Genomic DNA, 15,710 nt, shown 5'->3' on the forward strand with positions numbered 1-15,710 from the left:
ATCCGACGTAGAATAATGCTCATGGCAGTGGATGGTATGGAACATACACAGGCTTTTATGCACATCATTGTAGATGACCTTTGCAATTTGTGAGGAAAAACATTTTCAGAAATTAATCCTGTGATAATGGGAACTGCAGATGCTGGAGAATCCAAGATAATAAAATGTGAGGTTGGACGAACACAGCAGGCCCAGCAGCATCTCAGGAGCACAAAAGCTGATGTTTCGGGCCTAGACCCTTCATCAGAGAGGGGGATGGGGAGAGGGTTCTGGAATAAATAGGGAGAGAGGGGGAGGCAGACCAAAGATGGAGAGAAGATACGGGGAGAGGAGTGTATAGGTGGGGAGGTAGGGAGGGGATAGGTCAGTCCAGGGAAGAGACGGACAGGTCAAGGAGGTGGGATGAGGTTATTAGGTAGGAGATGGAGGTGCGGCTTGGGGTGGGAGGAAGGGATGGGTGAGAGGAAGAACAGGTTAGGGAGGCAGAGACAGGTTGGACTGGTTTTGGGATGCAGTGGGGGGAGGGGAAGAGCTGGGGTGGTTGTGTGGTGCAGTGGGGGGAGGGGACGAACTGGGCTGGTTTTGGGATGCGGTGGGGGAAGGGGAGATTTTGAAGCTGGTGAAGTCCACATTGATACCATTGGGCTGCAGGGTTCCCAAGCGGAATATGAGTTGCGATGACTTTCCATATGAAGCAGAGGTTCACCTGCACATCTGCCAATGTGGTATACTGTATCCATTGTACCTGGTGTGGCTTCCTCTACATTGGGGAAACCAAGCGGAGGCTTGGGGACCGCTTTGCGGAACACCTCTGCTCGGTTCGCAATAAACCACTGCACCTCCCAGTCGCAAACCATTTCCACTCCCCCTCCAATTCTTTAGATGACATGTCCATCATGGGCCTCCTGCAGTGCCACAATGATGCCACCCGAAGGTTGCAGGAACAGCAACTCATATTCCGCTTGGGAACCCTGCAGCCCAATGGTATCAACGTGGACTTTACCAGCTTCAAAATCTCTCCTTCCCCCAGCGCATCCCAAAACCAGTCCAGTTTGTCCCCTCCCCCCACTGCACCACACAACCAGCCCAGCTCTTCCCCTCCACCCACTGCATCCCAAAACCAGTCCAACCTGTCTCTGCCTCCCTAACCTGTTCTTCCTCTCACCCCAAGCCGCACCTCCATCTGCTACCTACTAACCTCATCCCACCTCCTTGACCTGTCCGTCTTCCCTGGACTGACCTATCCCCTCCCCACCTATACTCTCCTCTCTACCTATCTTCTTTTCTCTCCATCTTCGGTCCGCCTCCCCCTCTCACCCTATTTATCCAGAACGCTCACCCCATCCCCCTCTCTGATGAAGGGCCTAGGCCCGAAATGTCAGCTTTTGTGCTCCTGAGATGCTGCTGGGCCTGCTGTGTTCATCCAGCCTCATTTTATTAACCAGGAATTAATCTTACCTGTTCTAACTTCTATTTTAACAATAATATTGTTGTTCTAGATTTCTCCCCAGAGGAAATAGTTTCTCTGCGTTCACATCACTGTATATCTTGGAATTTTAAACACCTTAATGAGGCACTTCTCAACCATATAAACTCAAGAGAAGCCAGATCAAGTTTAGGAGTGATAATGGGAACTGCAGATGCTGGATAATCCAAGCTAATAAAATGAGAGGCTGGATGAACACAGCAGGCCCAGCAGCATCTCAGGAGCACAAATGCTGAGGTTGGTCCGGAGGGAGGAGGGTAACTTCTTCAGGTTAGGCATCCCTGGAAGAGGCTTCGCAGTGGGATGCTGCTGGGCCTGCTGTGTTCATCCAGCCTCACATTTTATTATGCAGATCAAGTTTATGCTGTATAAACCTTAAATCACCTTAAGCTATCCAATGATGAAGAGCACTAAGAACAGGTTTTCTAGACTCACTAAGTCCAACCAAAACAAACAGTAACAAATAAATACAAACACAACAAAGTCACTTTTGTCCAAACTGCATGGGAATGTATTAGGACACTAAAAATGTCACTGAAAACCAACTGGATACTGAAATATATAGCCAAAACTGTAGAACACAAGTTGCACTAACATTTTCACTCCCTGAAATGCACCTCATTCAAGACCCTATTTAATTGCAATATTTGTTCTTCTATAGCCGGCTACCATTGTCTGGATGCATTAATCAGTCAGTCTTCCTCACAATAGTTGTGCCCACGGCCCCTCCAAAACCACCGTTGAATGTAAGAAAATTAAATGCAGACATAAACATCAATTAGAATTGGGGAATCCAAAAGCAGAGGGGAAAAGAATGTGCAAGAGTTCCCTATCACTACACTTAAGCTTATTGGATCGGGTGGGTGCAATACAGAGAGAAAATCTGTTCGCAGGTAAGAAAACACATTTGAATTGCTGCCCATTTAAATGTATTAGACATTTATTAACAGCGGAAATGGAAATGTTATGACCTGTCCCCAGGCAAGGTTCTCCAGTTTACTACAGTTCCAGATACTACACTTCAAACCATTAAGTACGCAAGTGAGAAGAAACGAATCGGCTCCCCTTAGGTAGAATTAGAATTAGGCTTTATTGTCTTAGGCTCAACAACAGGGATACACAAGTACAGTGAAAAGTGTACAAAGTTGCTATTTCTGGCACTATCTTAGGTACAGAGGTGCCCAAGTACAAAATCTTCAGTATAAATTAGACAAGTATGGAAATAAAGTTAAAAGTTCAGCATTACAGATCTTCTAAAGCAGAGAAAGCAGACTGAGCAGACAAGTCCACACTGAGCTTCACTGCACTGGTCTTCACCAAGATAGACAGCAGAAAACAGGTAGGTCCTCAGTAGTACAGTAACCAGCACAATTCAACAGAAAAAAAAAATTGCGACAGCACTGTCACATCCCTCTGACCAAGAGCATGGACATACCACACTGCAAGTTCTCCAGTTAAGATGTATAGAGTCTCAGCTACAGTTTATCTTTCCTCATACTGGATGTTTGCCTTTCTTTGTACTGTCCATTAGGACTTTAATCCAGATTGATTAACTTACATTCATATGTAGCTGGGCTTCCCTCAGGACTCCCTTAGGGAATTCTCTGTAGTTGCAAATTGCTCATACAATCTTAATGTCTGTGGTGGAAGGATAAACAAAAAATATCATACTGTGTCAGCTTCCTTTATGTCATAAACGTTTCCTGTATTTTCAAATTATTACACCCAAGATCCTTTAGTAACTGTCAATAACATAATACAACATGAGGACACCACTGAAACTTCTGTTAGTGGTAAGGAGGTTGATTTTGAGAGACCTCTTTCTTATAAATTTCTCCCAGACCCAAATAAAATTATATTCTAAAAGTAGCCAATTTAACCAGATGTTCTTGAATTACAAAAAGTTTGTCAATTACTAATCACTAATGCAGTAATGAAGCAACACACACACACACACACTAGGTGAATTCAACAAGATAAAAAAAGTTATAGCGACTGACTGTGAGGAGTTTGCACATTGTCCCAGCGTCTGCATGGATTTCCAGGGAGTGCTCTGGTTTCCTCCTACCGTCCAAAGATGTGCAGGTTAGATGGATTGAACATGCTAAATGGCCTATAGTGTCCAGGGATGTGCAAGCCAGGCAGGTTAGCCATGAGAAATGCAGGATTACAGATTGTGGGGCAGGGTCTGGGTGGGATGCTCTTAGAGTGTCGGTGTGGACTCGATGGGCTGAATAGCCTGTTTCCATACTAGAAGGATTCTATGATATTACACAAGTTCCATGGATCAGTCTGTGAACTGCACATGACGAGTGAATATTTGAATGTCACATCCACTGCAGTGGATGTTACCAGTAGTGTTAACAGACATTGTTGAACTGTCATTTGCAAGATTCCTAGCTTTGAAGCTTGACTGAAACTCTTATTTTGATTCCTTTCAGGAGTGGCTGACTGACAGTCCACAAAGTGAGAGACAGAATTTGTTTTTGCAAGGCAGATGTGTTTATATGGATATTTTCAGAGCTATGACCTTTGGCAGCACACCAGGATATCAGGCCACTAACAGACAGGCTAGTGTTGTGTTGCAGTTTTTTTTGCTAATTCCTAGCTGGTCCAAAAACTGCAAGATGTGGCTCTCTGCTAAGTGAATGATAGTCAGCCCCCACACCATGTTAAAATTCTCCATTAATTTGAAATTTCCTGCTACTCTACAGATGTGACATTCCATGCATCCTAAACAGAACTTTGCTTGAATGACTGAGTTTATTGAATCATAGAATCCTTAGGGTGAAGAAAAAGGTTATTCAACCCATTGAGTCTACACCAACCTTCTGAACAGCATCTCTCCCAAAGCCAGCCTGATACCCTATCTTCATAATCCTGTATTTCCTAATGGCTAATCCATCTAACCTGCACATCCTTGGACACTCTGGGGCAATTTAGTATGGTTAAGGCACCTGTCCTACACATCTTTGTAGAGTGGAAGGAAACCAGCGCACATGGAGGAAACCCAAAGAGACACAGGGAGAACATGCAAACTCCATACAGTCACCCAAGGGTGGAATCAAACCTAGGTCTTTGGCACGGACAGGCAGCAGTGCTAACCACTGAGCCACCAAACCACCCCACCACCGCATGTAGTTACAAGGATCATTAACATTAGCTTCAGAGCCAGAATATTAAATTCCAACCCAGTAAAGGGGGAATCATTATCATCAGCTACAAATACAGGCCATTAACATTAGCTACATCTGCTGTTATTTTGTGACTGGAGTAACCTTCTCTTAAAAACAAAACCTTGGAGTGAAAATTAACAGTTTCCATTGGGGTTCTAAACCAATGTCATGACACAAATTGTCTGAATACTCGATGTCAGAGGCAACATAAACTTTGTCGCATGAGTCTAAACATCTTATGATATTTCACTACAAACAAGATATTTATTCTACAGCAGTTAAATAGTTTGGTACCTACAAAATAACAATACATCACAGGATGCCTTACAAAAGATGCTAGTATGTGTTCGAGTATTGCTAATAAAAACACATCTTGTCAGAGCTTTTCATTTTGCACTCAGCAGTGTGTTTGCATGAAATACAAAGTAAAGGGAAAACAACATCCATACTATACAAGGGGATAGTCATTATAAGTTGACAAAGACAGCAAGATTGTGAAAGGTTTTCCATGAACAATACACCAGTTAATGATGACTAATAATTAACTGGTAAGCTTTATTTAAAAATTAAACAGAGCAGACTGACTGATTGGTCTTGACATTGCCCTCAAATGACTCAATGTTTATCACCAATTTTTTTCCATTGAAAAGACAGTGTGTGTAGTTGCTCTTCTGCAAAGAACAAGACCCAATGTATTAGTACTTGCAGCTCTCATTACAACACTTTCCAAATTCAATGGGCAATCCCAAACTGGGATGTTAGTTCTTTGCATACTCAGATTATCCAGCAAATATTACCCAATTGCAGAATCACCTTTAATGTTTGTTGATTTTGAAGTGCAAGTTGTTTCAGTATGGTCAGTACTAGTGTTGCTTGAGCAGCCAAAGGGATATGCTGTTTTGATCCAATTTGCCAGTTAATAGCACATATGGTCTTAGCACCTAGCATCCCACGGAGCACAGTGGTTCAATGGTTAGCACTTTGCTTCACAGCACCAGGGACCCGGGTTCAATTCCACCCTCGGGTGACTGTCTGTGTCAAGTTTGCATGGGTTTCCTCCTGTTTCCTCCCACAGTCCAAAGATGTGCAGGTTAAGTGGATTGGCCATGCTGAATTGCCCCGTATTGTTCAGGGATGCATAGGTTAGGTGAGTTTATAGGGGTGAGAGTCTGGGTGGGGATGCTCCAAAGTCAGTGTGGATTTGTTGGGCCTGTTTCCAAACAGTAGGGATTCCACAATTTTAATGATCCCACCAGTACTAAAATGTCTGATTTACAGACATTGTACTTTCAAATGTAATCTCATACAGTGGTGCAATTTTAAAGATCTGACATGTAAGTATTCCTCTAATTTCAAGCTGCTCCCTTATAGTGTCCTACTTGTGTCCTGGCTTGCAAACAGACTCCAGAATGGGAAGCAGTCAAATAGGAGGCTGGAAAAACACAGCAAGCCCAGCAGCATCTGGAGGAGAAGTCACCGTTTTGGGTATTACCTTTCTTTAGGTCTGAATGTGGGGGTAGGGACAGCCATTGATAAAGACCTGGCGGGGTGGTAGCAGAATGGTGGTAATAGGTGGGTACCAGTAGTAGGTACGACCTATGACCAGAATGGGACACATTCACAGCGTAGGGACATTCACAATTCCTGTACCACACTACCCATTTTTGTTTTATGCAGAACATCTTTAAGGCAGCATCCTAATAGTGGCAAAAACCTGGTGATGCTCATTATATAGGTAGGAAGACAGGTGAACAGGTGTACAGGTGTTGGTGTACAATAACAAACAAAATAGCAAAATTCTAGGTGAATTTAGATGGATTTTGAAATTCTAGCAAGGACAACATCGGAAGTGAGAAGTGCAAAGTGGATTTTGGCTACAAAAGTAACAAGTTCAGCCAGAAGCAATCTGGTTAACCTGATGAAGGGTCTAGGTCCGAAACGTCAGCTTTTGTGCTCCTGGAGATGCTGCTTGGCCTGCTGTGTTCATCCAGCCTCACATTTTATTATCTTGGTTAACAAGCTATGTATTTTGCTTTAAGGTGAGCTTTGCTTAGGGTCAGACAGATTCAGGTGGCACAGCATTGGGTATATGCTGCCAATTCATCCAGAAAACAGACATTTTTTGGTGAGGCCACCTGCTGGCTGCAAAACAAATTTGAAAGTTCCTTCCAAATATGGTTCACTGTAGAATGTAAATCAGATGTTTTCAAAAAATATTTGAGAGATTTTTGGTATATATAGCATGCCTGTAAGGAAGAGAGAACTTCAGAGCAATGATTCCTTATGTTCTGCACCACTGGAGACTTCGTTGCACAATACTTGGATCTGTCGCAGGCATTTAGAGATTTATTGGTATTACTATTTCTACAATGCATTATCGTAGTATCAAACACTTCTTTAACTCCCAATTGCATAGCCAAGGCTGTTGCAAACTTGGCAATGACTAGTCATTAGAACTGCATAGCACTAAGAGCTACTGCACTGCGATGGTGTCCAACTACAAGGGACCGAAACTATTGACCGAAATTGAATTGGAATTCAGTGACCACGATGAAAAGAATTTATTTTAAAGCTGGCAATTTCAAGTATTGTTAGGCATGACAAAACATGCCCTCATTCCTTTCTCTTCAGCTTCTCACGTACTACTGGGCTACGACTAGTTAATCAATTACCAAATGAAAGTTCAGAGTGCTGGTTTTCTGTTTTCAAACACGAAGTATCCTATATATGTATATATTTAAATCTCACACAAACAAAAATAATTAGACCCTCATTCACTGCAGCAAGTTAATTTTCTGCCCACTAGATTCCAATCCAAATAAAATAAAGAGATCATCACTGTTCTTTTGGGGGAAAAAAACCTTTCCAACACAACAAAGTGGCAAGTTATTCATTTTCAAAATTTAGAGGCATCATCTCATCCTACTTCATATTAGAACAATAGTTTTTATAATACAGGCTTAAGATATACAAAGTTTAAACTTAAAATTCAATTATACATAACATACCTTTAAAATTATACTGTGAAAATTAATCTTGGCATTTCCTACTTCTGCAGTCCTCATGTGTACTACAGAAGGCAATATGCATGGACCAACTTCAGTCACTTACAAGACTGCTGCTCAGTTCAAGCTGTCCGTTTCTGCCAGAGCATATATGTAAATGCACAATGGATAACCCAACATGCTTTTCACAACTGGTTGAGCAGGTTTGTGCACTCTCTGCGACTGGGAATCAAACTAGAATTTGTTGGCATAATAGCCTAGCCAAACTGGTTTTGCACTCAACTAGAAACTGGTTGAACTAGACTGCAAAGAAACGTTCAAGCTACAAAGGCGATTCAATATACAAAAACAGGCCACACTATCAACTATCAACTTCGAAAACAAACTTGGGACTCCCTGTTTCCAGTCAAAGTGCTCTCACTAAATAAAATTGTGATCTGGTTTTAAAATAATATTCAAATGTTGCCATTGATTTTAATGTACCAAAATGTTTTTATTTTGATACATGAATGATAATTAAATAAGACAGGCAGACAAAGGTAAAATTTAAAACACTAGCCCAAGTCTCCACTTGTTGGTTGGAGTGCTTACGTCCTAAAATGCATAGAGCGCGAGTTTCGGTCATCGTTGTTTGAATTAAATTTTCCCAACAACAAATCTAAACATTAAGAAAGCAAATACAATGGAAATTAGAAGTAACTATACATAAGAACAAAGATCCTTCTAGTAGGTAAACATTAAAATCTAGAGTTTGGAAATTTGGACATGAAAAGCAAACATGGGATATACTTTGCTTATCTCCAGAGCTTGCTGCAGGCCAGACACAACCTGAAAACCTCCACCTACCATATCTGGGCAGGCATGCAGTAACAAACTGCAAAGTAAAGACATACAACTGCTGTCACTTTCTCCCATTTGTACTGCACATTGGAACATGCTCACCAAGGGGGCACTGGCAAGACATCTGGGATTGGTAGAGGTTTGAAGATATATGCAATACCTCAATTTCTTCAGTATAATATGATACGAGTAAACACTTCTGGTTGATGACAGTCGCATGCTGCTCCAGACAATGTTTAAACTTCAGTCAACACCAATAACAGAGACTGTTCAGTTATTGATTTCATTGTTGTTTTGGGACATTCCCATTATGAACTGGCAGCTACATTTTCCTGCAATAGTGATCACACTTCAAGTGCAGTGATCTTATTTCCAGAAATCAAAACCGAGACACCATTAAAAACCTCGGAAAAGTGGGACTCCATGATTATTGATACATGTGTTTTGTTAATGCGAAATGGCTTAAATTGATGGATAAGTGGCCCCTGGAAAGATAATGTTTACTTTCTACTGTACAGTATAGCTATTTTCTATAGCAATTTCAACATAACATGATTTTCTGTAACACGAGGTCACATAAGAATGCAACTACTGTGTTATAGGAGAACTACCCATACTTCACATCGTTCTTCATTTTGTAGGAGAAGATATGCAGGTACAGTACATAATTCAGGAACAGAGATTGTGAGCAAAAACAAAGTTGCTGGAAAAGCTCAGCAGGTCTGGCAACATCTGTGGAGGAGAAAACAGAGTTAACGTTTCGGGTCCGGTGACCCTTGCTTAGAACCGATGGTGGCTGGGAAAACGTCAGTTTATATGCAGAAAATAGGGAGGTGGGTGGGGTAGGGTGTGAGCGATAGCATAGAACCCAAAGAGAGAGAATCCGCAGTTCTTTTGGTTTTTATTACAGAGATTGTGAAGTTTTTGAGCAGTTTGTCACAGGGAGTAAAGAGGTATTGACGATTTCAGCAGGCTTAAAAATGAATAAACCCAAGTTGGAATGAGTTGTATGCCAGGATGCAGTGTTAGGGAAACCACTTGAGAAAATTCTGAAACAAAGTATTAATTTCCATTTGGAGAGACAAGGTTTGGTCAAGAATAGTCAGTAAGACTTTGTCAAAGGGAGATCATGCCAAACAAATTTTACTGAATTTTTCATAGAGGTGATGAGATGTATAAATATGAAGGTATTGCAGTGGGTACAGTGCGTAAGTACTTCAACAAAGCCTTTGCCAAGGATCCACATGTGATAGTGATGAAAAAGATGAAAGCACATGGTATCCAGGGTAATTTGGAAAGTTCAACCCAAAATCAGCTTGTGGTAGGAGACAAAGCGTGATGGTAGAAGGTTGGTGTGTAACTGGAACTCAGTGCCCACTGGAGTACAACAAGGCTCAGTGCTAGGTCCCTTATAGTTCATCTATAACGTGGAAGGGGTGGTGACAGGACAGGAAGACAACAATAGGTAGGCTTGCAGATGAGAAGATAGTTGACACTGGTGAGCAGGGTCTTTGGTTACAGGAAGATACAGATGGATTGATTTGGTGGATAGATCAGTGGCAGATGGGATTTAACCCAGACAAGTATGGAGAGATTTACTTTGGATGAAGTAACAAGACAAGGGAGTATTCAATGAATGTTTGGACACCAGGAAGAGCAACAGAGGGATCTTGGGGTGCTTATCCCTAGATCCCTAAAGGTAACAGACAGGCTAATTGTATAGTTAAGGCAACATATGGGACATTTATCTTTATCAGTCACAACTAAGATTATAAGAGAGATTATGTTGGAGCTGACTTTGGTTAGGCCAGAGCTGGAACACTGTGTGCAGTTCTAGTCACCACACAGCAGAATCACCCTACAGTGCAGAAAGAGGCCCATCGAATCTACACTAACCTTCGGTAGAGCATCTCACACAAACCCACCACCTCACCCCTATAACCGTGCATTTACCATGACTAATCCAACTAGCCTGTCCATCCTGGATACTACAGGCCAATTTAGCACAGCCAAACCACCTATGCAGCACGTCTTCAGACTGCGGAAGGAAATCAGCACCAGAATAGCAAAGTCCACACAGACAGTACCCAAGGCTGGAATCAAAGCCAGGTCCCTAACGCTGTGAGGCAGCAGTGCTAACTACTGGACTCTATACTATATAAAGTATGGGATTATACTAGAGAGATTATCCACCAGGATGTTGCCTGGAATGAAGCAGCTCAGCTATATGGATATGTTGGATAAGCAGAGGTTCGTTTCTTTAGAGCAGAGAAGGCAGAGGGGATCTGATAGAAGTGTACAAGATTACAACAGCGTGAACAAGGTGGATAGAAAACAATTGTTCCCCTTTGTCGAGGGTCAATAACAAGGGGGCATAATTTTAAGGTGAAAAGGTAGGTGGCTTACAGGAGATTTGAGGAAGAACTTGTTTTCACCCAAAGGGCATAGGAATCCTGAATTGCCTGAAAGAACAGTTGAGGCAAGAATCCTCACAACCTCTGAAAAGTACTTAACTGAGCACTTAAGTGTTGGAAAGTTTCACTCATGTCGACTGAGAGTAGATATTTGCCAATGCAGACTCATTGGCCGAAGCACCTCTTCTCTCCTGTATAATTCTATTGGACTGTCGCCACCCAGTCAATGCCATGGACCAAATATGAGATCCCGAAGCCTTCCTCATTGGCAAAAATCACCTAATCAGATACCTGCTAGTTGGTAGCAACACCAATTGTTGCAAATATCACATTCTCTCCCTTGAGCTCCTTTCTGATTGGATCAATCCACCTGCCACTTAACCACTGGATTAGCTGTTGTCTGCCCGACTGTTGAGTGTAGGCTAGCTCCAACAAAAAAAAAAGAGCTGGGTTACCTTGGGGGATTTTCTAAAAACCAGCATATTGGATGAGTCAGGTTCATTAAATATGATCTTATATCTGACATGAGGGCCCAGAGGATTTTAAAGGAAGCAGACATGGAATGGGCTGGCTGAATCTCAGGATGCAATTCAGCGCAGTTTTAATTGAACAAGGCATATGGATACAACAGCAGAGGCACAGTGGCGATTAAAACCTAGGCGTTTCAGCCATTTGAAGAAAACTTAGGAGGAATACCCAGATGGTACCAACCAAACTGTTGGATCACCTAACTTTAATAGTCATTAATTAGATGTAAAGCTATTTAAAGGGCCCAAGCTTGTGAAGCATAGTATGTGGATACAAAGTTTCCCCTCATTTTTATTCCAAGATATCAGACAGCAGGCCTTCATTCAATTGTAATGAACGATGAGTTTTATTTGGGCCCATGGCTTTTGTGGCTTAGGTTACAGAAACTTCTACAGGAATGTTTTGCGTCTCACAAATCTCATGATCTTCATTACATTTTGAATTCAGTTTTCAGTATATCCTTGTGACTCCATTGAAAGACCACCTAAAGCAATTCCAAAGACATTTGCCCTACAGAAAGCTGCAGGAAGTTACAAAAATATGGCACATCTTCATTTAGTTGGGGGTTCTGTTGGTTTCCAACAGAGATCTGGCAAAATGCTTGAGTAAATTTAGCCTCTAAAACTTTATAGATAGAGCCATTGGCACAAATAGATGAACAATGAATCACAGAAGACATTTAATATCAGAAAAAGGAAAAGTGCTATTACGTCCAATTCTCAATATTTTCACAACACCCATCCTGTTGGCACCTTGCGTGTTTCAAACAGATTAACTCACATTTGGTCAAACTCCAGTCCTGATTTATTCAATCTTATAGCAAAATCCCTTTATACCAGGACTTAATCCAAAGTCTACTGAAGCTGAACTGCACTCCCTCAAGACTATATATGTGCTTTCTTAGGTAATGAGATCACAACTGCAAGTGTTGCTCCAGCTGTGCACTCACCAATGCATTATGCAATCACAGTCAGGTTTCTTCGCTTATTTTCCATTCCAGTTGCACATTGTTACTTAGAGGTAGACGATCTGAACTACATACACCTCTCAGGATTTTGAAAACGTATATCAATTAAGATTAGCTATTGTGGCAATGTAGGAAACATTGTAACCAAATTACACAGATCAAAGTCTCAAATAATTTAAGATGATAACAATCAGATAATACGTTTGCTGTAATACTGACAAACGATTAAAGGAGCTAGACACCTGAATATTTTCCATGCTCTTCTTCAAAACAATGCCATGGAATCAATTACATCTGAGCAGGCAGATAGGACTTCAGTTTAACAGTTCTTCAACACAAAAACAGGCGTTGCTGCAAAAGTTCAGCAGGTCTGGCAGCATCTATGGAGAAGAAAAAAAAAATCAGAGTTAACGTTACAAGTTAACATTAACAAAGAAAATTAAAAGAACAAAGAAAATTATAGTGCAGGAACAGGCCCTTTGGCCCTCCAAGCCTGTGCCCATCCGGATCCTCTATCTAAATCAGTCACCTATTTTCCAAGGATCTGTATCCCTCTGTTCCCTGCCCATTCATGTATTCTAGACACATCTTAAATGACACTAATGTGGCCACCTCTACCACCTCCGCTGGCAATGTGTTCCAGGCACTCACCACACTCTGCATAAACAACTTTCTGTACATATCTCCCTTAAACATTTCCCCTCTCACCTTGAAGAGGTGACCCCCTAGTAATTGAGCCCACCACTCTGGGAAAAAGCTTTTGCTATCCACCCTGTCCACCTCTCAATTTTGGTCGACCTCAATCAGGTCCCCCCCTCAACCTCAGTCTTTCTAATGTAAATAATCCTAATCTACTCAACCTCTCTTCATAGCTAGCATCCTCCATACCAGGCAACATCCTGGTGAACCTCCTCTGCACTCTCTCCAAAGCATCCACATCCTTCTGATAATGTGACGACCAGAACTGTACGCAGTATTGCGAATGTGGTCAAGCCAAAGTCCTACACAACTGTAACATGACCTGCCAACTCTTGTACTCAATACCCTATCCGATGAATGAAAGCATGCCATATCCTTCTTGGCCACTCAATCGGCCGGCATTGCAACCTTCAGGGTACAATGGACCTGATCACCCACATCTCTCTGTGCATCAATTTTCCACAGGGCTTTTCCATTTACCATATAGTTCACTCTTGAATTGGATCTTCCAAAATGCATCACCTCACATTTGCCCGGATTGAACTCCATCTGCCATTTCTCCACCCAACTCTCCAACCTATCTATATTCTGCTGCATTCTCCGACAGTTCCCTTCACTATCTGCTACTCCACCAATCTTAGCGTCATCTGCAAACTTGCTAATCAGAACATCTATACCTTCCTCCAGATGATTTATGTATATCACAAACAACAGTGGTCTCAATACAGATCCGTGTGGAACACCACTGGTCACAGTTCTCCATTTTGATAAAGTCCCTTCCACTACAACTGTCTCCTGTTGCCCAGCCAGTTCTCCATCCATTTAGCTAGTACACCCTGGACCCCAAGCAACTTCACTTTCTCCATCAGCCTACCATGGGGAACCTTATCAAGCACCTTACTGAAGTCCATGTATATGACCTCCACAGCCCTTTCCTCTCGTATCAACTTTGTCACTTCCTCAAAGAATTCTATCAAGTTAGTAAGGCATAACCTTCCCTGCACAAAACTATGCTGCCTATCACCAATAAGCCCATTCTCTTCCAAATGGGAAGAGATCCTATCCCTCAGTATCTACTCCAGCAGCTTCCCCACCACTGACATCAGGCTCACCAGTCTATAATTACCTGGATTATCCTTGCTACCCTTCTTAAACAAGGGGACAACGTTAGCAAATCTGCAGTCCTCCAGGACCTCACCTGTGCTCAAAGATGCTGCAACAATATCTGTTAAAGCCCCGGCTATTTCCTATCTCCCTTCCCTCAGTAACCTGGGATAGATCCCAACCAGACCTGGGGACTTGTCCACACTAATGTCTTTTGGAATACCCAGCACTTTCCTCCTCACCCCCCCTCCCCCCCCCCCCAACCTTAAGCCACCTAGAGTAATCAAACATCTACCCTAACCTCAATGTTCATCATGTCCCTCTCCTTGGTGAATACCTACGCAATGTACTCTAAGAATCTCACTCATTTTCTGACTCCATGCATAACTTCCCTCCTTTGCCCTTGAGTGGGCCAACCCTTCTCTAGTTACCCTCTTGCTCCTTATGTAAAAAATAAAAGGCTTTGGGATTTTCCTAAATCCTGTTTGCTAAAGTTATTTCATGACCCCTTTTAGCCCTCTTAATTCCTCATTTCAGATTGGTCCTACATGCCCAATATTCTTCCAAAACTTCATCTGTTTTCAGTCGCCTCGACCTTATGCGTGCTTCCTTTTTCCTGTTTGCTGGTCTCACAATTTCACCTGTCATCCATGGTTCCCTAATCTTGCCCTTTTTATCCCCCACTTTCTCAGGGGGATGTGTGACCTGCACTCTTATCAAGATCTCTTTAAAAGCCTCCCACATATCAAATGTGGATTTACCCTCAAACAGCTACTCCTAATCCACATGCCCCAGCTCCTGCCGAGTCTTGCTATAGTTGGCCTTCCCACACTTTAGCACTCTTCCTTTAGGCCTACTGAGTTAACTCGGATTTTTTCCTCCACAGATGCTGCCAGACCTGTTGAGCTTTTCCAGCAACTTTTTTTTTTAATTCCTGATTTACAGCATCCACAGTTCTTTCAGTTTTTAATTTAACATTTCCTCAACTTTGATGTGTCTTGGAACGTAATATAATCTAGAAGGTACTAATTAGTAAGTGACAGTGCTGCTAGTGAAGGCAAAAAAAGTGTAAAATTTGTTGCAAATTATATACCAGCTCCATAAATCCTTACCACTACTTGTCTAGCCATATTTTACTTATTTTAAAATGAAATTATCAATGTACTTTACAGTCACTCTGATAACTGGATTTGTATTCTGCTCTTAAGACTTCAGCTCTGTCAAGGGGATAGAGAAGCAAGAATTGTTCTCTTCCAAGCCAAAGAGGTTATGGAAAGTTTTAAGAGATGCTAAAAAGTATGGAGAGTTTTGAGAAGAGTAAACAGGGGGAAATAACTGACTGGTAGCTAGTCAGTAACCTGATGTGCAAATGAAAGGTAATTACCAAATAAAAAATGGAAGTGGAGAAGAGTTTGATTGTACATAGCCAGGTACAATAATCTTGAAAGCACTGGCTGAAAAATGTAGAAATAGATTCAACTGTAAATGAAA

General features: G+C 41.9%; 1 protein-coding gene across 10 annotated transcripts in view; it reads right to left on the reverse strand.

The window, feature by feature from the left end:
- Positions 1-15,710, reverse strand: part of LOC125451869 (DNA endonuclease RBBP8-like) — a 122,306-nt gene that overhangs the window by 70,469 nt on the left and 36,127 nt on the right. For 7 of the 10 annotated variants that reach the window (XM_048529557.2, XM_048529554.2, XM_048529550.2 and 4 more), the window contains one exon: positions 12,659-12,796. The gene's annotated coding sequence lies outside the window, so the exon portion shown is untranslated. Of the gene's footprint in view, positions 1-3,044; positions 3,125-7,670; positions 7,855-12,658; positions 12,797-15,710 lie in introns of those variants that run through there. The other 3 variants (XM_048529551.2, XM_048529555.2, XM_048529556.2) reach the window with 3 other exon arrangements.

Source organism: Stegostoma tigrinum, chromosome 5 (assembly GCF_030684315.1).
Source record: "Stegostoma tigrinum isolate sSteTig4 chromosome 5, sSteTig4.hap1, whole genome shotgun sequence".
Classification (NCBI taxonomy): domain Eukaryota; kingdom Metazoa; phylum Chordata; class Chondrichthyes; order Orectolobiformes; family Stegostomatidae; genus Stegostoma; species Stegostoma tigrinum.